This window comes from Lepisosteus platostomus, chromosome 5, assembly GCF_059453375.1.
Source record: "Lepisosteus platostomus isolate fLepPlt1 chromosome 5, fLepPlt1.hap1, whole genome shotgun sequence".
Taxonomy (NCBI): domain Eukaryota; kingdom Metazoa; phylum Chordata; class Actinopteri; order Semionotiformes; family Lepisosteidae; genus Lepisosteus; species Lepisosteus platostomus.
This window is the reverse complement of record NC_142615.1, coordinates 24,614,471-24,637,715: the sequence shown is the minus strand read 5'-3', so window position 1 is coordinate 24,637,715 and position 23,245 is coordinate 24,614,471. Positions and strand designations below refer to the sequence as shown.

General features: G+C 42.7%; 1 long non-coding RNA gene and 3 other non-coding genes across 4 annotated transcripts; all 4 read left to right on the top strand.

Annotated features, from left to right (window-relative positions):
* Positions 1 to 5,235: 5,235 nt before the first annotated feature.
* Positions 5,236 to 5,975, top strand: LOC148665312 (uncharacterized). The gene is made up of 4 exons (XR_015936550.1): positions 5,236 to 5,300; positions 5,378 to 5,451; positions 5,623 to 5,805; positions 5,884 to 5,975. It is a non-coding gene; the product is annotated as an uncharacterized LOC148665312 (long non-coding RNA).
* A 7,229-nt stretch (positions 5,976 to 13,204) lies between these two features.
* trnal-caa (transfer RNA leucine (anticodon CAA)) lies at positions 13,205 to 13,315 on the top strand. The gene is made up of 2 exons: positions 13,205 to 13,242; positions 13,270 to 13,315. It is a non-coding gene; the product is annotated as a tRNA-Leu (tRNA).
* Positions 13,316 to 16,138: 2,823 nt separating this feature from the next.
* On the top strand, positions 16,139 to 16,220 carry trnas-gcu (transfer RNA serine (anticodon GCU)). Its single transcript has one exon. It is a non-coding gene; the product is annotated as a tRNA-Ser (tRNA).
* Positions 16,221 to 22,350: 6,130 nt separating this feature from the next.
* trnaa-ugc (transfer RNA alanine (anticodon UGC)) lies at positions 22,351 to 22,422 on the top strand. Its single transcript has one exon. It is a non-coding gene; the product is annotated as a tRNA-Ala (tRNA).
* The last annotated feature ends 823 nt before the right edge of the window (positions 22,423 to 23,245 follow it).

The following is a 23,245-nucleotide window of genomic DNA, read 5'->3' as shown; positions in this document are numbered from 1 at the left end:
ACACCAGACAGGCCCCCAAACCTCATACAACCTTACTGTGGCTGTGGCCCCTTTCTTTATTTTGTAATGATTTTCTGAAGATAGCACTACAGGTAATACACTGGGACAGGTGGGTCGTCTGCATGGCTCAATAGCATTTCAAATACAGCACCCACACTGCTGAAACCAAGTGTTTTACACACCAGACAGGCCCCCTAACTTTATATAACCTTGCTGTGGCTGTGGCCCCTTTCTTTATTTTTTTATGATTTTCTGAAGATAACACTACATGTAATACACTGGGACAGGTGGGTCATCTTCATGGCTCAATAGCATTTCAAATACAACAGCCACACTGCTGAAACCAGGTGTTTTACACACCAGACAGCCCCCAGAACCTTATACAACCTTGCTGTGGTTGTGGCCCCTTTCTTTATTTTTTTATGAGTTTTTCAATATGGCACCATTAGACAGGCGGTACATGGGGATAGTACATCGTGCTCTTCACGAGTCGATAGCTCTTCAAGCACAACAGCCACAGTGCTGCAACCAGGTGTTTTACACACCAGACAGCTCCCCTAACCTTATACAACCTCGCTTTGAGTTGTTTAACATTTCTTTCAAATCACTTGGGTTCATCAATCATTTGATCATTTTTCAGCGTGGAATAAACCTATTACTTGTTCCTTGGAGCTGTTAAGATATGATCGCTATATTGACCATATACAATTTCTTGCATAAGGAATTCATATTTTGCATACACCGATCCCCCCGGAGTCCCAAGTGATTCTGGTTTTGGAAAGCTAAAGGACAATGAGCTTCACGATACCAGGGGGACAGTGGGTGGTCAAGTCTCCCCTAAACAATGGATCTTGTCAGATTATGATGTCAGTGCATTTAATAAATGTTGTTGAACTCTCTTTAGCCCAAATACAGAGGAGCCCAGACCCAGAATGTTACACATACTGACAGAGAGTGATCTCATTATGTGTGTTTGGATTTTAACAACTATTTTTATTGTTTGCTAGAACCAAAACAATCTATGTTAGACATTTTCATCTTCAGCCAAAAATACAAACCTGTGTACGTAGTGTGGTGCAGGTTCTTGTCCCATCCTGCTCTTGGTCCAGGTTGGAGGGTTGCACCGATTCTGAATCTTGTTAGCTGGAATGGATGGGTTTGGGGGTGTTGATACCAGAGTGGTCCAGGAGGGGGATTCAGGTGTCTCGGGGGCATTCTTGTTTTTCTATGAGTTCAGGTTGATTCTGTTGGTTCTGTCATGAATCTCCCTCACGCAGGCAAGCGCTCCCGCATTCCCTCGAGCTCTCCCCGTACCAAACGTGCACGCGTCTATCAGTCCTCTACTTAAACCCTCATCTGTCCTCCGGTCATTGCTCACGATTGAGATTCTCTCCCGGAGCTTACCTACTAACTACGCCTTTACCTTACTTTGACTTCTCCCCTGGACCTCGACCCCGCTTTTCCGACAACTGCTTTAGCCACTCGATTTTGTACCTTCGCCTGTTTTACACTTTCTCGGATCCTGACCCCAGCCTGTCTCTTCATTTACGCCTCTGCCTACCGACGCAACTTCTACGCCTTCCCGGACTCCGACCCCTGCCAGTCCCTCGACTACGCCTTCGCCTGTCGATTCTGTGCCTACGCCTGTACTACGCCTTCCCGGACTCGGGCCCCTGCCTGTTTACTCCGACTACGCCTGCGTCTCGCGCCAACCCTACCAAGGGCACCGCATTGGATCCCTATCCTCAGCAGTCAGCCCCTGCGTGACAGGTTCTGAGTGTCTTGGTTACATCCGTTTGTGTGTATAGATGAAAAAGCTATTGAAGAGCACCCCCACACCCCCCACCCGTCTCGGTGGAAGTTGCCATGTTCAAAAAATCCTAAAAAGATAATTAAAGTTGCACACAACAAAGCATGACTGTGAAAGGTCAGGAGGCCTGCCTAGTGAGCACAACACTTGATTACAGTCAAAAAAACAATTAAAAAATAAATAAATGTTCCACAACTCAAAGCGAGGTTGTATAAGGTTAGGAGAAATGTCTGGTGTAAAACACCTGGTTGCAGCACTGTGGCTGTTGTGCTTGAAGAGCTATTGACTCATGAATAGCACCCCCCAATCCCCATGTACCCGCCTGTCTAATGGTGCCATATTGAAAAACTAAAATTCTTATTAAAAAAATAAAGAAAGGGGCCACAACCACAGAAAGGTTGTATAAGGTTCTGGGGGCTGTCTGGTGTGTAAAACACTTGGTTTCAGCAGTGTGGGTGCTGTATTTGAAATGCTATTGAGCCATGAAGACGACCCACCTATCCCAGTGTATTACCTGTAGTGTTATCTTCAAAAAATCTTAAAAAATTAAAGAAAGGGGCCACAGCCACAGCAAGGTTAGATAAAGTTAGGGGGGCTGTCTGGTGTGCAAAACACTTGGTTTCAGCAGTGTGGGTGCTGTATTTGAAATGCTATTGAGCCATGAAGACAACCCACCCATCCCACCTGTAGTGTTATCTTCAGAAAATCATAAAAAAATAAAGGTTCCATAACCCAAAACAAAGCTGGGAATAGTCAGATGACCTGCTTAGTGTGCAAAACACTTACCTGCAGCATTGTGGGTGCTGTGGTTTTAATGCTATTGGTTTGTGAACAGAATACCCCTATCCCAGTGCATTGTGCCACATTAAATAAAAGCAAGAGAAAAAGAGATTCAGAACACAAAGCTGTGTCAGTGTTCTGTGTAAAAAATCGGTTTGAACATCATGGGAGCTGTTTTTAATAAGCTGCTGAGTAAAGAATATTTTAATCTTCCTGCTGTCAGTAGTATTTTCAATATAGTTGACCCTTACCTGAATGAAAACAGGGCGTAAAGGAAGGGTTTCAGAAATCAAACAAAGCTTTATTCCCGTGCTTACAGTCTGGGTAATGGGAGACTGCGCTGTTCTGCTTCCTATGGTCATATACGGGTTTTTTGCACGAAGCCGTATTGAACAGTATTTCTCGCGTTGTGAACGTGTGCACACAGCGGTCCCCCGGGTTCCAGTTCGTGCGTAATTACGCATCGATGAAAAACCGGAGGTTTAAAAAAAGATAATTAGCTCACTGATAGTTTGATGTAAAGAGTGTGGAAATATCCACAAGTCGTGGTCTTTAAAATGCATTTGGTTTGACGGCGTTCTGTGCTTCCATTGCGAAGATATGGACAAAAGAATATTCGTGCTTGGTCAAAAAAATGTCATAAAAACGAAAAAGTAAAGGCTGAGAAAGCATCCACAATGTATTTTATACACAAAACAAGCATTCTCGCAACTCTAAGAGGTTTCGTGAAAGCGCTACAGGCGTGCCAAAATCGTTTTCGAACTTCGAGCTAACTTTACCCCGGTAATGTTCAGGCGGCTTCACGGAGTCCCGCCTCAGACTGGAATCAGGTTCTAATTAGACGCTGAGAACAATCCGGGTCTCTGTATGTAATTGATTGTGTTGATTGAGCGGTAGTGTGATCAGGTGTGCGGTAGCAGGTCCTGCCAGTATAAAAACCTAGTCACCGCGTTCACATTTTATGCTCTCTTGCTTCAACACAGTTTTGTGGTTTACTTATTTTACTCCTGTAGCAATTGAGCGGGACGTTAATTTGGCGATGCGCTCGTTTCTCTTTATGCTGTGCCTGTACACAGGGGCCGGGCTCCCCGCACTGGTCTCCGCCGGGCCGGCTGGCTGGGACTCTCGGGAATTGGCGCTCCAGGCCGACCTCCCGGCTCCTGAAGACGCAGCCCAGTTGGAGGACTTGAACCTGGCAGATGCGTCCTCCGAAGACCTGTCTGCAAGCGAGAACGACTCGCAGTCCTTGGCTCCCGACTTTCGCCGTCTTCCCGTGTCCAGAGACGCGTACTCGCCCTACTTCGACAAGGAGAAGATGAAGACCGAAGCCAGCAGCCGCCCCTTACCCGCTTACATCAAGAGCGTCCTGTTTCCTCCCCAGCGAGGGCGGCAGCCGGCTCGCCCGGCCATCGGGGGCACCCGAGGAGTGGCTGTGTGGTGTGACTCCAGCAGGATGTATGTGAGGGTCAGTCGGCTCCTGTTCGGCTTCAGCTGTCGGCCATCGGAGGTGACCTTGGGCAACTGCAGCGTCAGCCGAACCACACGCAGTTACTTCTACTTCATCTATGGGCTTCACGAGTGCGGGACCGAGCGATCGGTAAGCGGGTCTTCATCTACAGGCAGTGTATCGATGTGAGCTGTAGGGCCAGTGTCGGGGTTGCCTTTCCTGGGAATATCCCTTCCTCTGTGACCCTGCAGGTTGTCCAGGGCCGCCTGGTGTACTCCAAAACTCTCCGCTATGCCCCGCCCTCCTCCAGTGCACCTGTGCATCGCTTCATTCCCTTCTCTGTGCCGGTGAAGTGCTCCTACAACAGGTAGGCAGGGCTCTGCTGCTGAGAAGCCGCTAGGAAAGTGTCCAGATGCCCCTCATCTCCTCTGTCCTGCAGGTTCCACTACTCCTACAAGGTTGGCTATGTCCCCACGTGGGCCAGGAGAAGGACCTGAAAAAACAAGCATGGCTTTGTGCTGCTCACCACCAACTGTAAGCTCCTTGAGCAAGTGGCTCCTCCTGCCTGCAGGGGGTGCTGTGTGCAGGTGTAATGCTGCCTCTCTTTCCAGCCCGCTGGGTCAGGCTCTCTCCTAAGGATGAGTACTTCCTGGGTCAGCCCATGTACTTCCAGGCCACTGCCTACTTTGCCACAGCAGAGCAGAGGCTGTACATCCACTCGTGTTATGTAACGGAGAAACCGGACCAGCACTCCCAGCCCCGTTTCCCTGTGATCGACAACTTGGGGTACGGCCCCTTCTGGGAGAAGAGGTGGGCAGGAGCCCCGAGAGCCTGCAGGGGTTCATCCTTGTCCCCAGGTGCATGGTGGACAGCAAGGCAGATGGCTGCCTGTCCAGGTTTGTCCCCTCCAAGCAGAAGGATGTGCTCCGCTTCACAATTGATGCCTTCCTCTTCCAGAAGAAGCTGTCCAGGAAGGTACTGCTCTCAAAGGCTGCTCAGCCTTCCTGCTCTACTGATCCATGGTCTGCTTTTCCATCCATGATCTAGATGTGAACCAGACTGTGGCAGCTGTAGTGCCTAGAGCTGCCAGCTTGCCTTCACTGATGGCAGAAGGTCCTTCTCTGTCCCTCTATTGGCCTTGATCCCTTAATGCTGTGACTTTCCCTCTTGCAGCATGAAGTGACTGAGCTGTACATGCGCTGTGGCTCCTGCTAAAGCAACACCAGGGACCAAGTCCTGCACCTACAACAGGGAGGCGAAGAGGTACTTCTGCAAGAAGCTTGCTGAGGGTGCTCTTGGACATGCCAGGTGGAGGCCTCACCTGTCCTCCTCTCCTCCAGGTGGGAGGAGCTGTATGGTGACCATGCGGTCTGTGCCTGCTGTGAGTCCAGGTGTGCTGGCAGTCGGAATGAAGGTGGGTCTGGTTCTCTATCCCTTGTGGATGCATCTCTGCTCAAGAGACAACCATGCTTGGACAACTGAGGAATGATCCCATGCTGGACAAAGAGACTGTTTAGATGAGTAGCATCACTGTGGGACTCTGGGTATAGCAGATCCCTCACTCCTGGGTGTTGCTTGTCCACAGGTACCAGGAGCCTGGTGACCAGTAGTCGGGTGGCTTTGGCACCAGTAGGGGGTCCTCTGGATGTGGGAGCTGACTGGACTGGTGATGAGGAGGGAGACCCTCAGAGCTCCAGTGAAGATGCTGAGAGCACCAGTGAGGATGTGGAGGGAGCAGAGGACTTTGGAGATGTTGGCCAGTGGACAGGTAGGGTCTGGCAGGAGGAGCTCCTGTAGGGGTGGTGTCCTGCAGTTCAGCTGGATTGTTCTCCTTCTTCCTCCCCAGGTGCCTGAATGAAGGCTCCAGCCTGGCCCTTGTGACTCTCCTGCCTCCACTTGCCTTGTAATGGCAACATCTCAATAAAGCTGTGAAAGACCCTTCTGCCTGCCCTTGTTTCTTTATGGTTTATAGGTTTGAATGGGGTGGAGTAATTCAAGGGAAGTGAGACCCATTAATCAATGGAAGTATTTGTGGGGGTTCCCCTTTCAAGAATGCTTCCCGTATTGCTGCCAATGAGGACTGAAAATGACTGGAGTAATAAAGCGTTGTAGTGGGGGAAGATGGCCGCACTATTCCTTGGGCAGGGCATTGTGGCTTTTTTTTTACTGAGAGAGAGACGGAGGTGTTCAATATACTGGAAATCCTCCTGTTTCCGAGATGGGTAGTGCTTATGGAGTGTGAGTTGCTACTGTAGTGCCCAGTAAGAGTGAGATCTGGTGTCCCATTCTAGGCTGCACAAACTGACTAAAAGAAACGCAAGGAAGGAGTTGTCAACAGGGGCTTGGTATAAAGTAGGCCTTCCCATCCTTAGCAGAGGAACAATACTGGTGCAAAAACATCAGTGAATAATTGTGCAGTTAGAATCTCTGAGGTCTTGTCTTATGGGTGTTGGTTTCACAGTAGTGGTATTGGACAGTCATGGGGAAGTATTAGGATTGAGACTGGAGATCCCAGTACTTGACTGGGAAGGCGGGTGTTCACAACCACCTCTACCACCAGCACAGACTGTGTAGATTGAGACTGAACGCTTACTACACAAAGCCTCTCCCCTGTTTCAGTGTCCCATGTCATGAATTTCAAGTGAATCCTAGTCTTCCTTTGTGACTACCTATAATTTGCACAAATCCTGCTGGCCCACTAACACTTAATTTTTAGCCCTACTGCACTGCCCTATTAAAGCTTCAAGGATTTAGGCTAAACTATTTTATATAATGGTTCCAAAGGTGGCTTCTCAAAGCACTTGACAGAATTACAATAAGAATACACAGGATAAAACAATTCCAATAGACAGAGGAGACCATGGATGGTGGTACTAAGGAAAGTAGAAGCAGAGGGGTAAAGAATGGAACCAGTTCAGTAAAGGCTCTTCTACAGAAGAAGGTGTTGAGTCTGAATTTGAAGGAGTTTAGGGAAGGTGACTCTGCTATCCTTGGGCAGAGAGTTCCAGAGCCTGGGGGCATAACAGGAGAAGGCCCTGTCACCCATACAGTGTAGACGGGCTTGGGGGACAGTTAGGAGACCAGAATTAGAGTGAAGGTTATGAAGTGGGGAGTAGGGTGATAATAGATTAAACTGCAACTGAAATGTGAAGGCACGTTCTAGAGTTTATGCAAGAAAGGGTAATGTTAAGCTTTTATGGGACGGGGGTACTGGCAGCACTTTTGAGGACTGTTGGTACAACAGCAGTGCTCAAGGATTCATTTCTAATACTGAGGACAATGGGTTATATACCCATCGTTATTACCAAAGGCTCAGAGACCTTTTGCTATATAAAAAGACTCCTTTCCACCACTAATTTATTCAGGTTTGGTTCATTTGGGTTTTATCAGTTAAACATTTAATGTTGTATGTCAGTTTGTTGATGCCTGTATATCACAGTGATCTGCACACACACCTTTGACTAAATATAGGCTGCCAAACCTCTCCAGCAAACTTCTGTATCACGGTAGGTACACAAGAAGTTTATTTGTAATAACAGGGTTGTTGTTGCCAGTAGTCAGATTGGGACAAGTGCAAGGTAAGAACAGCATCGCATTAACTGGAGATGATCCAGAGATTAGCATGCAGCTTTGTACGCCAGATTAATACCGATTTGCAACTCGCTCGTCTGCTGACTTTAGTCCCCTGCTCAGTAATCACAATGTTCCCAATTGCAATGAGCCCAAGGAAACAGCTGCTGCTCTCTAGAGGACACTACAGGACAGGACTAAGTACAATTCCTGCAATAGACTAAGCAGTTTAGTGCCAAACTAATGGAACACTGAATCCTATGGGACAGTTCCGAATGTAGTAACAGCTTAATACTGAAATAATATCGTAAACACCTCGTGATCTTAAGAATCTGTCGCTGTTAAAAAGTGTTATAATAATAAGCTAAAATTGTACTGCAGCCACAACACTTTGGACTTGCAGCTCCTGTCCTGATCATACAGAAAGATGTCATCACTATAATACCTGTTAACAAACATAGCGCCTGCAGTCTGTGAAAGAGAGCTCTGAGGTGAATATTCCTTGCAGGGAAGTTAACTGTAAACAAGGCAAATACATCACTCAGATGAGGAGTAACGACTGTCGCTAAAGAAAGTGAGCGAGGGTACACCTATAGTAGTTCATCCACAGAAATTCAAACATAAATTTGTGACGCACCAGAGTACCGCAAAGCTAGAAGCGTGCCTTCAACTGGAGTACTGTAGCACGACTGTTTATTTTTTAAAGTAATATTAACTTATTCCAGGCGTTCATCTGGTTTAAGAATACAAATCGATGCCTTCAAATAGACCTTTAACAGTCCTTTGATGTAGAATTAAGAAAATGGGGAATTATTTGATCCAATTCTCAATCCAGTAGTTTATGGACAGGCGCTCTCAGCGGACTGTGCGCAGGAGTGATGGGTGATGTGGAATTCTATGGGCTCAGTGGGACTCCGGGAGTCAACTCAGGGCTCTGCTGTAGATTCCTGTAGAACCGGTGTGAAATGATAATGTATCGTTGGCTGGTATTGTTAATGTAAAGTTTACTGGTACGTTTCGGCCAAAACATATTTTCTTTCTTCTTTTTTTCAGCATGGAATAAACCTATTACTTGTTCTTTTGCAGCCCACGCATGCTGACGCAGCTACCCACCTGAACTACAAATTGTATGTTGGCCGTTCCGTTACACTATATTGATGAATCGTACAAGATCATAGGATCTATAAGCCTGAAGACTTGTCTTGTACAGTGCCCTGATAAAAATCAAATTAATTACACTAATTTTTATGGAATCCCATTTCCGGTAGTGAGGCTTCCATAGTACACGGATGGAATAGTGGATGGTGGGCTTTTAAATTCTTTTTTTATTTAAACACCAGAAATACAAAAACGAAGAACGAATATGAAATAAGATACAGAAATAGACACTTCACATCCAGAAGAATTCACAATTATAAAAGCTGAAACTTATACTTTTTAAATATTTCCATTGTATGTCGTTTTTTACTTAAAAAAGAAACTCTTCTTTAGCTCAGCTGGCAAGGCCTGGGTTCGAGCCAATGCAGTGAGGCACGAACTAGGGTGGGAGCGGCGAGGGCACAAGCCCTGGAACCCGAATCCGTTACAATAACAAAAGGACAGACAATGAAATATGGGTTATTTCGAAGTCCCAAATGTGAGGTAGTCGTAATTACGAGATATAAAGTCGGAATTCTGAGTTTTTAAGTCGCAATTCTCAGTTACTAAGTCGGAATTCTGAGATACCATAGCGCGTTTTTATTTTTACTCCCTGGCGGAAACGGGCTTCCATAGAAATGGTCAGATTCAGAGCCATTGCAGTTCGTGCTAATTAGAACAACGCCAGAACTGAACCCTCAGCACCGTACTGACTACTGAGCACAAGATCAGCTGCTCGCCAGCTTTGTTTCGCACAGTTTTGCATTGCTATTGAGCTCAGAGCAGGAGCTGATCTTCAGACAGTCAGATGCGTTATACATTACGTCACTGGCCCTAATCTTATGGTGCTCAACTGCACCATAGTGACCTCAGCGCCACTACTAGTAATGCATCGCCCCCGGCCAAAATTGCTTAGTAAAAAAAAAATGGTTTCTATACTGTCTGTTTAAAAATATTATATCTTTAAAAATGACAAAGGGTTTGTGTGTCACGCTAAAGTTTCGATTCATTTCGAATGCAAAGAAAAAACATTTTCTTCCAAGAAATCATAAATTTGTCTCATCCTCCATACTATAATTCTCTCTTGTAGTAGTAAAGCATTTTGAGTCAAACCGAACAATATATTAAAGGAACAAGTAAAAGGTTTATTCCATGCTGAAAAGAGAAGAGAGAAAACACAACGTTTCAGCTGTGAAATCTTCTTCAGGTTTGTTTTCTCTCTTCTCTTTTCAGCATGGAATAAACCTACAATATTACTTGTTCCTTTGCAGATACACATGCTGACGTAGCTACCCACCTGAATATATTAAACGTTTCATCTATATGATTAACATAATGTTCTCCTGAATAACTACAGTAAATGACAAAGCCTTAGAGCCACAGAGAAAAACAAATTGCATTTAAAGTAATTTTAAAGGCTCGAGATAACATTGTACTATAAACGCAAATGTCTGTCTTCTTTGTGGCGCTTACTTTTTGTTACTTTAGCAAATTTCATGCAGTTTATTTCTGACACAAGACATAACAAGCTTGTGTATTTATGACAAAAAAGCAGGGCAACAATTTATATCGGCCTTGAAATTGAAATTGTTAAAAAGTGAGTTAAATGCAGATATAGTAAATATATTTTCTCATATAATGGTGTGTTTTTTTGTCTAAAAATCCTTCATGAATGGTTTAACAGACACTTTGCATAATAAAAAAATATATATTTACGAATTTTAACTTTTTATACAGTAAGGTTTTGTTGTGAACATGAGCCCTGTTTATCGATATCACCAACACAGTTCTGGATTTTATTCTGCCTTCCTATGGACGTTGAAATTTTCTTTCACACAACAGCTCCCATGTGTGGTAGCTTATTAGCGCCAGGGAGAAAAAGAATATTGTTGGCTTTTAAATGAGAAACCATTTGCGTTTATACAAAATCACAATGCGTTGTCCCAGACATTGGGACATCCTCTGTTTAAACACCTGTCGTTTTCTCTAATATTGGCTCCTGTGCTTCGGTCCATTTGAGAGAGAAGACACTGAAAAAGTCGTGTGAAAGTGGATTTTGCACCTGCGGTAGTGCTGTAGTGGTATCATACAGACACCCATACAAATCCATCACACGTTGGAAGCTCTGGAAGGCAACGTAAAATATTGCTCTGTCCGTTGGTGGATTAGGTATGCATGCTACATTTCAACGTAAAATGCAATGTAAAAAGATCAAATTTGTTTCAAAGTCGATTAATGTAAAAACCGATAAAGCTCATGTTTTTTATCTAGTTTTATCTATATCTATATCTAGTTTTTCAAAGGTCTTAAAAAAATGTTTATCGCAATTGTGAAAGTTAGAGAAGGTGTACCAGCGCGTGCCTTTATATCGCCAGCTTCAGTCTCGCCTGTAGCTGCGAGAAGGTTAAAAGCGTACAAGTGATCTGTCTTTCGTCAAAATAATTGCTGGAGCAGCAGGACGTAGAGTACCATCCAGCAGCTGTAGATGGTGCTCGGGTAAGCGCTAATTCTGTTTTCAGCACAGGGAGCAAGAATGAGCTCAGTCCGGCTCCCAGCAGAATCCATTCTGGTTTGGTTGCTGTCAGACTGTGCATCTGAGGCTTTTCGGATTGCAACGTGAAAAAAAAAGAACAAAAAACAATTGCTCACATCGTGTTACTTACACCAGAGGAAGGGAAGATATCACTTAAAAAAAATCAGAACTGAATATTTGGATCCGGGGCCTCATACTTATCAAATTATTAAAATAAGAATTATTTAACTATCAGATTGTGTTTCAGCAACATTTCATGCACAGTATGCCGTATTCAACAATAAAACAACAGTCACAACGAGGCCTTTACACCCAGTCTGGGGTATTTTCCCCTTTTATATTTTTGCCACTTTATATCGAACCTGTTATACTCCCAGAAGTGCGCAGTAGCTTCTACTTAATAAAAATATACAATTCACCACTGGTATAAACAGATGTGTGCCATGTCTGCCTTTGTAAGCATTTGTTTAAAAAATAAGTTCACAATATGTTAAAAACACAAAAAGCACAAACTTAATAATACAACGATACAAAATCAAATCCAAATCATAAAGCCAATTAAGTACCTATCCTTTGAAAACAGAGAACACCTTTATATCTAAAATAAAAATGTGACATTTGTATCTACTTTTGAATTACTGTACAAAGCAGACAGAGTAGTCCCTGAATTCAAAGATCAGATCTTGGCCAAAACAAGACAATCAGACGTGAGCTGAATTCGGAACAAGAGCCTCTGCTTCGTCGTTTATTGAGCTTTTGATCAAAGTCTGAGTGAAAAAAGATCAGCTCTTTTAACAAAATACACAAAGGGCACCTTCCTTCAAGCCGGAGTCAAACTGGTGACCTAAGGATTCCCTCTTGTTTCAACTACAGTCCTCCATTCTACCAACTGAGCTATCAACAGATGTCAGGAGCTGCTCTCTGGCACATACTGCCCAATGTAGTGAAATGTTCCAGATGATTTAAATCCCAGATCGACATCGTTTCCAACTCGTTTCCTTAGTCTTGTTTACCTTGAATTTAAGCCACAAACCAGGATTCTACTGTATAAACTTCCGGAGATATTACAAAATGTTTGATGGAGCATCAATCATTCCAGGCGGAAATTGACTCCTTTTTCTTTCTCGAGGGATCATATTAAACATTTAATTTGGATTGAGAAGAGGATCACCATGAGACACAAAACAAACAGTTTCATTCTGTCTTTATTAGAATCTGTATCACAGCTAATGCATGTAAAGCCTTTAGTATGCGAGAGTGAGAGTTCAGTTATGCCAGGGAGTGTGAGAAAAGAGAACTGAAATTTAGTAAATTAATATTTAAATAGAGTGTAAATCTTCAAAGTGTCACTGCAAAATTATTACAGGGGTCTACCAGCTGCCGGACGTACTTGTTTTGGGACTATTTCCAATAAGTACCGCATTAGTAGTTGTGTGTCCTTACTGGTATCTTTTAAACATTCGGTTATATACAAACGGGACAGAGACACAGTAATAATCCGATTTTAACGTGTCCTGCATTTTAACTTACTGAACAGATAAATTGAAATGTTCTGATTCAGAGCCCCTGCAGTTCGTGCTAATTAGAACCACAACAATACTCCTGAGTCCTGAGCACCACACTGAGCAAAGGTTCAGCTGAACTCTGACTTTGTTCAGCACGACTTGTTGTTGCAGTTGAGCTCAGAGCTGGAGATGATCTCCATATTCTACCACACTAACTAGTCCTAAACGTAGTACACAGTACACACTTTTTTAAAACAATTTAAAATATTACACAAAGGCTGTAAAGCACACTCTAAATCGATCCGAATATTTGATTTCCGCGATCCGTTTAGGCAACATTAGGCAACGTGGCGCTTCTCCAGCAAAGCATTTCTCAGTTTTGTGAACTACTGGTGCTTTTAACACACCAACATACGTATCTTGTTAGGATGGCCGAGTGGTCTAAGGCGCCAGACTCAAGTACTCCTGTCTTTCTATTGCTTGGGTGTTCCGGTCTTTGAATAGAGGCGTGGGTTCAAATCCCACTCCTGACAGCTCTTCCCTCTCTTGCATTTTTCCTGTCTTCTTGTGCTCGCTGACAACGACAGAAAGAAGAAAACGAAGAAACCGGCTTGCGGGCACATGATGGGCAGGGTAATGCTTCGTGAACACTTCAATGTGATTAGCAGAAAGTCAAATAGGCTTCGATTTCTCCCTTAAGAACTGTTTGGGGTGCCTGTAATCGAGTAAAGATTTACGGTCAAGGTATGCATTCAAAGGTGAAAGACCGAAATATAAATCCAGAAGAAGATGTATTAAAACATATTGTAACGCTTACGGCCGACAGGCACTGTGTAAGAGCCGGCGTACCAGAGCAGGTGATGTCACCGCCCTTCCCTGTGATAGCAGGACTACAGCTACTGGGCTGTAGAGAGATCTCTCTTCAGCTCACGGGGCTGGGTCGCTGCAGAGAGACGCGGGAGTCCCGGGTTCGAGCCTCAGTCGGGATGGGGCCAACCTAATGCGGCAAGGGCGCCTGCCTGAGCCCCCGTTGCGTTACAATATCGGTTTCCCCTGTATTTCATTAAATGTGGCATTGTGAAATCAGCCTGTAGCCCTACGGAATGCAGCCACTCTCCCGGTGACAGCGGCAGGAGCCGAGAGGATTAAATCAGAGCTCGATCCGAGAGTTTAAAAAATATGGGCAACTAGAACATAGATCATAGAACATTTTTATTAAACTTTCCTATCTGCTCGGCCTTACTGAAGTATTTTAGCTGCATTTTAGCTTCTATTTATATACTTTACAGTAGATAGTGTTTAGTAAGAGAAGAGAGATACAAGCGCTAAACCCCCACAATAGCCAAACCTTAACTAAAGCAGGAAGATCAGTTTCTGCTCGAGACAGCCGTTTTCTGAACTGTAAACCTTCAACACTGGCTGGAGACGCTGTGTCCGGACTCAGAGGTTGTATAAGAAAAGACTCGGAGAGCTGCAGTCGCGGCTCATTGCTCTGCGCTCCCCGTGCGGAATGCGCGTGTCCTCACTCCTTCATTACCTTCATACACTCCTCTCAAACCACAGCAAACTCATGAAATATTTCGGTGAACAGATACTGGGTCTTTCTTTCCGAGATATCATAGGCAGAAACAATAAACACGGTGAAAACAGGAAGGTATTCTGATCGTATAGAGAAATGCGCAAAAATACATTTCCTAAAATCCAATAAAATCTAGTTACATTCTGATGCTAATCTGATGTATCTGAATAGTTTTGGCACAGTTGTTACAGCAAAGAGACAAATAAACTTTTTTTTTTAATTTCATTCGAGCTGTAGTTTTGAAAATGTTTTTTTTCAATTCTCTAAATAATACAAACACCCGTTGTAAGCGTCTGACCATTGATATTCTTGAATTACAGTATAAGCCCGTACACACGCTGGCAGGCAGTTCAGCGAATATGATGCACCTGCAGGGGCCGAATATTAGACAGACGTACACATACAGTCATCGTGTGGAGTTTATTCCTCCTCTGCCGCAGTCTTTGCCTCTTGTCACATTTGTGCTTAATTGTCGATTTTTTGTATAGAACACCGAATATCTTGAGGAAGCCTGTCAAGCGAAGACTGATGGATTCTTGAGGTGCAAACACTGGTTCAAAATCAACAACCTCTGCTATTGCCGTTGTTTCTTTGATAGTTTCTTCAAATTCCTCATCTGACCTTCAATATCGAGGGATATTGAGCATAATACCATACAAATTGTAACTTTCTTTGATTGCCAGTTTTATTAAAATGCCATCCCCTTTTACAGTTATTTTAGATGTTTGGCAAGGCGTAATATCCCCCCACTCACTCTCAGCTAAAATATTTTAAAAGTACAACAACATTACAGTATATTGAACAGCGTTTATGTTAACATTTATATTCAAATTAAGGTAAATATACGAAAATATTAAAATAGAGCTCCGGCGATCTGTTGTTTTTGCTTGTCAAGTTCTCGAACAATTTTGCATTGTTTTTTAAATTACTTTAGCTGAAGATGCAACGGGAGCAAAAGTGAATTCTCCCGCCACTCACTGGAACATATAATTCCATGGGTGAATACTTACTGCTTGCAAGTTGCCAATGTCGGTAATTATTGGAAATTCCCGGTAATGTTGACTCTGGTACTCAATTGTTTACTACTGCAAATATCAAAATAGTTCAGGTTTTGCGGAACAATTAAATTTTTGCGGTGATGATGTTTACTATAGGAAGAAGTGAGTCCCTGGGTGGGATCAAAAAACCCACCTGGGGGTTAATAGCCGAAAACGCTAACCGATTGCACCACAGAAATGCTTACACCTTGCTTTTTTCCATTTACATACTTTTGGTGAACAAAAAAATTCGCTCGCATTTCATCTTTCGCAAGCTGTATGATTTAAAAAAAACAAGTTGTTCTGCAAAGGAAATTAATAAACGCATTAAACCAAATCAAGACCTCTTTGAGTTTCCCAAATTACATGTTCTGTAAAACAAGACAGGAAAAAAAAGGTACCGCTGGAATTCGGATCCAGGATTTCCTCTTTATGAAACAGGTGTTTTAACCAGCTTTACCACAGCACCGGCAGAATACTATTCTTACACAGGTGGGTACCCACCCTCAAACCTTTGTTCTCTCGCTATTTTACCTTTGCCTACTGCCCTGTCTCTCTCACACCTGAAGAAGGTTCCACGGTCGAAACGTTGTGTTCTCGTTCTTCTTTTTTCAGCATGGAATAAACCTATTACCTATTCTTATACAGCCTCTTGGACACACTGCTCTGAGACTTCTGAGGTCGATGTGCGCTGAGCCTGGTCGCCGAGCAAAATCATGCCCAAGGGGGATGGCTCTCGTGACGAGGTGGCCGAGTGGTTAAGGCGATGGACTGCTAATCCATTGTGCTTTACACGCGTGGGTTCGAATCCCATCCTCGTCGGTTTATGTTTTCGACTTGTGATCCGTTTCTAAGTCGGACTTGCTTTCTTTAGCTACTGTAGTAGAGCAGTAATATTTCTAGCGTTGGCTGAATATGGCTTACAGCAGTAGCTGACAGATATAGTCTCTTAATATTTAGGTTAAATTTATGCTTTGTACTGCTTTCACCTGATATTAATAGTAGTCCTGATGAACGATTTAGGGACATGGCGCATCTTGAAAATGTTCTTGTTAATTTCAGTTTGGAAAAGATGAACTCACCAGAAGCAGAAACTGGTCGTATCTGCAAAATGCGCAATGCAATAGCAATGTCTTGCTATGAGTCCTTACCTGTTACAGGAGGCGTTGTAGGACTTTTTTAGTTCAGAAAAAGCTATCAATTCATTTTATATTTCTACTCCATCAATATTAGCAATGCTATCTTTACTAAGCTCTAAATATAGCTCTAAATAAATGCAAATTTTAAAATACATTTTAAAATAAATGCTATTCCATATGTTGTAACTTTGTGGTATTTAGAAATTTTATCTGAGGATGCAAGGGAAAGTATTATACAACTATGAAAGAGGCTTGTATTTTAATACAATTTTCGATCAAAAGAAAACAAAGTCCCTATGATATTACTGTCAATATCCCTTGATATCAACGTTCAGTTGACAGATTTGAAGAAACTCTCAAACAAACAACTGCAGTAGCAGAGAGTTTTGATTTAAACCGATGCTTGCAGCTCAATACTCCATTCATCCTTGCAAGAAGCAAAGACAGGGATATTTTGAGTGTCTCCATGATCCTCTTCTCAATCCAAAAGAAAGGTTTTATATGATCCTGATCCCACTAGAAAAAGGGTCAATTTCAGCCTGCACTGATGTCCCTTCAAACGTTTTATAAGAACTCTGGACGTTTATACAGTGGAAGCCTGGTCCATTTCTTCTTCTGAACGAGACTATGGGAGTGAGTATTTTGACGTCGAACTGGGATTTAAATAGAGGAACACTACACTACATTGGGCTACACGTGTGACAAAGCATTTACTTTCTGACCTCTCGACAGCTCAATTGCTAGATCTTAAGACTATAGACAAAAACAGTGGGCATTTCCTATGTCCCTGGTTTGAATCCAGCTCGAAAGATGGTGTTTTCTTGTTCCTTAATCAAAAAGTGAAAATTGCGAATTTGTCTTTCACTTTGACGTTCACCCGAAAGCTCAGTATATAAAGAAGTAAAGGCTCCTGTTCTGGATCCTAATCCTAATCCTCACGTCTGATTGTTTTGCTTAGACCTTTAAAATGTACACTGTGGACTGTTTGCTCTTCCTAACACAATTAAAAAGCCGCCGACAAACTTACCGATCGGGAGTTTAGTTCAGTGATAGCGCGCACTTAAGACGCTCCGTTTTCTATCGCCGGCATCTCTGTATTCTTTTTAAAACGCGATATTTTTTATTCTTCGTGTGTGAATTTCAGGGAGACTCATAAACCCTTTGTCTGTTTTAAAGATACATTATTTTAAACCAGACATAATGAGAGACGTAGTAACTAGACACACATACAAGACACATGAATAGTAGCGGCTCTGAATGCAATACAAACGCCAATGGCGCAATGGATAACGTGTCTGATTACGGATCGGAAGACTTTAGGTTTGTACTCCTTCCTGGTTCGTGAAGAAGCTTTTAAACCTCACTACTCAACACTGACATCGTAGGGTGTGCGGTCCTACACAACCTTACTATCGACTGGATGAGTCTTCTGTTCAATCTCCGATACTTTCCGCACATTCCTGCTATTTCACCACCGTTATTGTAGGATAACAGCCACAGACACGAGAAGATATTCTATTCCGAACAAATGTCTTAAAAAATCACGTTGAAAAAGGTGACAATACGTTTTTGTTTCTTTAACGTAACCTTACTTTTGCCTGTAAAGTTCACATTATTTTCTGTAGCCGCAAATCCCCAATATTTCTGCTGTCTCCCGAGAAACACAAGCGTGGAGTCAAATCATATTAAATAACACAACACATCTATTAATTTAACACCCAGATGTGACAGAACACATGTAAGACTTACACACAGCTTTTAATATGCTCTAGTGAATCTGCAGGTGTCCTGGGGAGGGAAGAGAACTGATATTAAGGAAATACATATTTAAAGGGGATGTAAGTCTTAAATGTGTTTTGTAACATCTGGGTGTTAACTGAATAATTTTTTAGCATTATTTATTGTGGTTTGACTCTATACTTGTGTTTCTCAGGAGACAGCAGAAATATTGATGTTTACATTTCTATTCACAATCCCGGTGATATTGACTGAGGTAATGCAGAAGCATGTTCTCTATAACAATAAACGGTGCGAGAAGAAAGAAAGAAAGGCACCGCTAGGATTTGAACCCTGGATCTTCTGTTTAATAGACAGGGGCGTTAACTAACTAAGCCACGACGCCGGAAACATTCTTCTCTTTTACTGCCGCTTGGACACACCGCTCCGAGACACCTGCGTTCAGTAAGCCCTGAGTCTGCTGGCTGAGCAAGCTGCCTCCTTTACATTCAATAGGAGCCCTGACACTAAGAGAAACGTATAGAAATGGGTTTTATCCGGCACTTTTCGGCACTTTTCATGTCCAATGCACTTGACAGCACGGGCGACAAAGTTCATTTACGACACCTTTCTTTCTTTCTTTCTTCTTTCAGCAGGAGTACAATAATGGCAACAACATGTTTGGAGTTCGGCATTTCATTTATTCTGCGGAAACATCGTATCGGAATGAACTGCCCAAGATAAAAGAGTAATTGCGGCTTCAGATCGTTTTTACAGAGCATTGCGTTGTTCTGTTCATGCTGACTACACGCTTTAGATATGTCATTTACTGCAAGCGTTGCTTTTCCAGGTTTTTCTGAAATTCCTCGTATTTGAGCCAGCACTAAAATATTTCATTCCCGTCGCTGAATACATCGTGGAAACGGTATTTGCAACGGAATGCTGTCACACATGAAACTTCTTTGTTATTCGGTTCTGAAGTTCGAAAATGAAAATAAAACGGGGGTCACCTCATAGGCTTGAAATAAGTCCAAGCAGCATAAAAACCAGTGAATTCTCACAAATTGCATTGTGCTGCACCTTTCTTCTGCTGCTGTTATAAATCTGCCTTAAACATTTGAATGCATACCTTACCGGTGCTAATCACATTCACGTGTTTACGAAGCTATTTTCTGTCCGTTATGTTTTTGCTAAGCAGTTTCTCCGTTTTCCTCGTACTGTGATTGTCAGCGAGCACAAGACTGAAACATTGTAAAGGCAGGTAAAGAAGACAGGGTAAAACGCCTGACTGTCGGGAGTGGGATTTGAACTCGTGCCTCTATTTGGAGAGTGAAACACAAAGCTTAAAAGACACAAATCTGTGAATTTGCTGTTTTAAACCTCTCGACTATCCTGAAAAAATGTGTGCTGATTGCACCAGTCGCATCCGATTTTCTGTAACTTTAGGACGATTGATACGACTGGACAAACACAATTTGTGGCGTTTAGCATGACATGGAAAACGGTACCGGAGCATTCGGGCCCGGACCATCAGACTCAGAGACAGTTTTTACCCCCGCACTATCAAACTATTAAACTCCCAGCCTCTCTCACTCTCACCTCACCTCTCACCTATGATCTGAACCTCACGGTGCCTTCTTTCTTACCAAAAACCCAAACACACATTGAAAATCTACCTCTACCATACATGTCAAAAGCTCACTCCCCATCATTTCTATCCCTTTATTTCATTCTTTTGATGCATGTTTTTGCACATAACCTGTTACCTTTTTGTTGTTTTGCACACTACCTGTTGTTTTTTGCACATCGGCTGTTGTCTCTGTCTTTCTTTTATTATACAATTGTATTGTTGTTGTGTTTTTTTCTTTGTACTACTTATGTCCGAGAGCTAGCTAAATAGCATTCCGTTATACCATATACCTGCGCATGAGTATAATGACAATAAACTTGAACTTGACCTTTAAACTTGAACTTGAACTTGACATAGTCTTGCAGGCAGTATATTATTTTATCATTTACTCGGTTAAAAAAATACGGTCTTCTCGTTCCTAAGTCAGATTTTTAGTGCTTTCGAATGTTTCTTCCAACCTGGACTGACAGCTCACCAGATCTGTTTGTGATCAGACCAAGGAGTGGGGGGCTGTACCAAGCGCACGTTCCTTCCCAATGCTGAGGCGATCATTCGGAAGATGGGTGTGAAGAGAGACAAGCTTTGTCGACTAAAAAGCAAGGCAGGATATGCACGAATACTAATCACTGGCGATAGTTATGTTCTCTTACTATTGAGACTCCTACATTGCAAGCTTTTTTGAAGACTTTGAAACAGGCGGGGTTTGAAACCACAATCTTCAATTTACGAGACTGACGCCTTACCACTTGGCCACTGCACCTTTGCAGAAACATGGGAATAATGTTGTCCAAATTATTTTTTTTCTGAATCTGGCTTACATCGCCTGGAGGTAGCAACAACAATTAAAGGGATACTTAACAAGGAGATACGCTGTAGCAGTGCGACTCCAACAGATGCTCCTCAAGAGGCTGGAGGTTTAAGCCAGCTCCTTAGAGCACTCGGCCGTGTTACTATCAACAGCGGCTCTTCAGCTCTTGTTGTTTGACTTAGTGGTTTTATAAGGCGTGGAAACGACCGCAACTTCGTTTTCTGAGATGCTTTCTCTCACGTGGTGAAATCTCTACCTCTTTGGCATCTCTGGCTATAGTTCTTCTGTAGAGCACCTCTGCTTATAGTGCCCTTGAAGTCATTTTATTTTTACAGGAAGACGCATTCCCTAACGATCTCTCCTGTTTTAGAAATGCTTCATAAGGTGTATTTGATTCAACGGACAAACAGTATACTAATTGTACAATGCAAATCTATGCGGCATTCGTACTGGATTTGACTGGGATTCTGAAATACTTCTTGAAAAGGTATTCAGATTTTCTTGAACCTATAATAAAAACACAGACCTGAAACTCCCTAGCTTCCAATCTCTGATGTTGCTGTCCTTAAACTCGGACGTGATGTTCTGCAGACGTGCAGTGTCCCTTTACTCTCGTTGTTTTCAAAACAACCTCCGTTGTCGGTCGCAGTTAAAGTGGAACTGGCCTGACTGCACAGGAAAGTACAGAATGATAAAATGTTTCTACGGCTCAAAATGTCCCTTTAGACCCTCGTCATGTCTCTGTGAGGAACGGGTAGGTAGAGAGGTTTAACAGATGCTCATGATGTTTCACATGGGGTGTTACCTGTTGTAGTGTTTCAAAAGATGTATTAGCGGACCACAGATTATCTTGAAAAGATTTGGGTTTGCACTGGCTGGGATTCAAACCTGACTCATTTATTTGGAAGGCGCCTGTACCACCAACGCACTTCCGAGAAGCACCTGCAAATTATCACAATCCTCTCTCTCACCTACAAAGTTATGGAGACACAGACGTCCAATGAAAGCTCAAGGCTCCACTCAAGGCTTTATTCACTCAAGCCTCCACTCTTTTGTTGTGATGTCATTTTAATTAATATTAGCTTTGATAAGGTGTCATTTTTGCCTCTTAAAGGTAAAGTCTGCTCCTTTCTTCCTGGTATAGAAAGAACGTGTTCCATCTTTGTTTAAAAACACCACTAAAAGTAAATTATTCAGCTCTACCGCCTGTGTGCATTGACAAGACATCTCAAAAGGACATATTAAATAAGAACACGATCCTTCCTGTTACCATTCTTGTGGATTGGGCGTCGTTTCACCCTTTTACGTTAAATCATCAGCACTGCTGTTTTTCTATGCATAGTTTAATCAAGAGCACTTAAAAGATGCAAAAAGCTTTCAAATAAAATAGAATTGAAAGACAGTTGAGTAAGGAGGTAGAAAAAAAGCACTCCCCCGTCTGGGAATCAACCACTGTCGCCCATGTAACTGGATGCAAAAATAACAGATTAATTTGTGCCCAGTCTCTTGAAGCTTCGATGCGATTATTTTTCCTTCCTTATTTTTTCATTCCTATGAATTTACTCTGTAGTAGAAGAAAAGCGAAAGTGGGAAACTGCAGGCATTCTTCATGAGTGGTGTGATCAGTGAGCATTTGCACATCTCTAAGTCTGTTCCATTGGGGATGTAGCTCAGTGATAGAGTGCATGCTTTGCATGTATGAGGTCCTGGGTTCAATCCCTGGCATCTCCAGATGCTTTATATTACAGTACTCCCATCGCAATCTTCTGGTGAGTGAGAACTCTTTGCTTGTGTTCAGAGAGAGCCAGGTTTACACAATTAAATGCAGGCACACTCGACATGCTGCAGAGTTGCGCTGCTGTTTTAAATGTACCTCTTTTAGTTCTGTTAAATCCTAAATTATTTGAACTAATAATTTAGTTCAAATTCAGGAAATCCTGAGATTGCTTCACACTTGTCATGGCTGTTGCAGAAAACACCTGTTGAATCTCACCCGGGATTTCCTGAGAGATCATTCAGCGAGCGAATCCTCCTTCTGAACTCCGCACTAAACTGAAAGCTTCACGAACTCCTCACTGCGTGTCCTGTACTGTTACAAGTGCTGTTGTGTAGATGTGAAGCACAGCCATAAACACACTTTGAACTTTTTCTGTTTGTTAAGGAAAATGCAAAATAGCATGACAAGTATTGAACGTATAAAATATCCATGGCACAACTCGAGAAAGTACTGAAGGACTACTTTTGATGATTACAAGAGATTCAAGAAACACAATCGTCCGCAGCTGGGTCTGGATCCTGAACTCTAGAGTTAAAAGAACATAAGCGACGGATATGACCTATAAACTCTCGGAATTGTCTTATATTTTATGAAATAAAAAAATTTCTTAATAAATTCTAACTGTTGATAGACGATTTATTGAATTTTAACAAAATCACAATTACAAACTTTTTCGGTTAAACTGTTATTCACATACTCTAACGTAAATAAACGTTAGTGTCTTCTGGTCTGTGAGCCATTTCTCCAAAAAATATTTGTTAGTCTGTCGGGAGGCTG